The 2,410-nt window shown below is 45.3% G+C and overlaps 1 non-coding gene across 1 annotated transcript; it reads right to left on the bottom strand.

The window, feature by feature from the left end:
• Positions 1 to 703: 703 nt before the first annotated feature.
• Trnal-caa lies at positions 704 to 778 on the bottom strand. The gene has a single exon. It is a non-coding gene; the product is annotated as a tRNA-Leu (tRNA).
• Positions 779 to 2,410: the final 1,632 nt, after the last annotated feature.

Genomic DNA, 2,410 nt, shown 5'->3' with positions numbered 1-2,410 from the left:
GCATGAGCCAACTAACCATTTTATTGTTATTTTTACGATAACGAAATCAAAACGATATTCCCAAAAACGAAAGTACAAAATTGTCACCGAGCTAGGTGGCATGGGGGATAGCACACTGGACTCGCATTCGGGAGGACGACGGTTCAAACCCGCGCCCAGCAATCCTGATTTAGGTTTTTAGTGATTTGCTTCAGGCAAATTCCGGGATGGTTCCTTTGAAAGCGCACGGTCGACTTACTTCTCCAGCTTTCCCTAATCAACTGGGACCGATATCCTCGTCGTGTGGTTCTCTCCCTCAAATCAACCAACCAGCCAATAAAACTGTCTACTGTAATCAGGATGAGATTTTCACTCTGCAGCGGAGTGTGCGCTGATATGAAACTTCCTGGCAGATTAAAACTGTGTGCCCGACCGAGACTCGAACTCGTGACCTTTGCCTTTCGCGGGCAAGTGCTCTACCAACTGAGCTACCGAAGCACGACTCACGACCGGTACTCACAGCTTTACTTCTGCCAGCACCTCGTCTCCTACCTTCCAAACTTTACAGAAGCTCTCCTGCGAACCTGCAGAACTAGCACTCCTGAAAGAAAGGATATTGCGGAGACATGGCTTAGCCACAGCCTGGGGGATGTTTCCAGAATGAGATTTTCACTCTGCAGCGGAGTGTGCGCTGATATGAAACTTCCTGGCAGATTAAAACTGTGTGCCCGACCGAGACTCGAACTCGGGACCTTTGCCTTTTGCGGGCAAGTGCTCTACCAACTGAGCTACCGAAGCACGACTCACGACCGGTACTCACAGCTTTACTTCTGCCAGTACCTCGTCTCCTACCTTCCAAACTTTACAGAAGCTCTCCTGCGAACCTGCAGAACTAGCACTCCTGAAAGAAAGGATATTGCGGAGACATGGCTTAGCCACAGCCTGGGGGATGTTTCCAGAATGAGATTTTCACTCTGCAGCGGAGTGTGCGCTGATATGAAACTTCCTGGCAGATTAAAACTGTGTGCCCGACCGAGACTCGAACTCGGGTAGAGCACTTGCCCGCGAAAGGCAAAGGTCCCGAGTTCGAGTCTCGGTCGGGCACACAGTTTTAATCTGCCAGGAAGTTTCATGTCTACTGTAATGTTCTATCCTTAAGGCAGTTTCACCTGGAGAGGGTTCATCAATGCCAGCACCATTAGAGTGGTGAGATACTGATATCCCAGAATGTATTTGTCACCGTGATGCAACTGAGGATGTTCCTTGTGATAACTTTGATCCCACATACGAACCTGAAAACTCTAAGGAAATTTAAGAAAGGAATTTTCATTGGACCTGATATTATAAAAGTGATAAATGATGTAATTTGAGAGAAAGTTAAATGTAAAGGAGAAGGTTGTGAGCAAGGTATTTTTGGAGGCAGTGAATGGCTTTTCTGGCAAAAAAGAACAAATGTCGTCTTAAGTCCCTTCAGAGGACATATAACTCCATGCGAAGCCGAGTGTTTCTAAAAGTACACTTCCTCCATTCACAGTTTGAATATTTAAGAAGCCAAAAAAGAAATAATTGGTTTGTTTTATGTTATAGGAAAAAAGCCCCCAGTCGTCAGTGTATGCACTGCAGTGGGCATGGAACACGTAGGACGACTGACCTGAGGATCAATACACACGACTTGTAGGCTGCCGTGACAAGCACACCATAAGTTTAGCTGGCGGCAGCGGTCGTCATCTTTCGGCTGTTGCCTTAATCGATTCGTCCGACGCTAAGCTTCAGGCAAAGTTTTCACGGATTCTTGCTCCACCTAGTTCTAAACACGTTATTCACCGCGGTATGTCTTGATATATTGGTATTCCTTGGGAGATCTGTTGGACACGCAGTGTTACACGAATGTTGAACTTGCATCTCATTAACTAAACGTTCATTTCGTATCGACAAAATTCTCTGTGTGAGGATTCTGTAAACTCACACATCATCTTTCATACAAACAATACAGGTTAACTGAAGTTTCATTTCTATTATTTGGCAACAACCGCCATCGATTTCTTTTCTTTCGATAGGTCCTCAACTAACATGGGACATTGGTAGAACAAGCAAAATAAATCATCGTTGGCAATGGACAGAGTGAGTTGGTTGCTATACGCGCTGTTGCTGCCGTCCCACGTCGTTTTGTTGTGACTGCTCGTTTTGATCCCTGTGAAATTATTGATAAGCACGGTGCCCTATGGATTCAAGCTTTTTTTTTCGTGTCATCTGAAGACGCCAGCCACGAATTCCCCTCCTGTGCCAACCTCTCCATCTCAGAGTAACTCTTGCACCTATTTCCTCAACAAGTGGACTTACTACGATTTAATACTTGCTGAAATTCCACACTAATCAACACTAGTATCGTAAATGTTGCTGTCAGTTTAGTTTAGAGTAGCCTAATATGGCT

This window comes from Schistocerca americana, chromosome 5 (genome assembly GCF_021461395.2).
Source record: "Schistocerca americana isolate TAMUIC-IGC-003095 chromosome 5, iqSchAmer2.1, whole genome shotgun sequence".
NCBI lineage: Eukaryota > Metazoa > Arthropoda > Insecta > Orthoptera > Acrididae > Schistocerca > Schistocerca americana.
The sequence above is the reverse complement of the archived record's forward strand: the minus strand, read 5'-3'. Positions and strand labels throughout refer to the sequence as shown.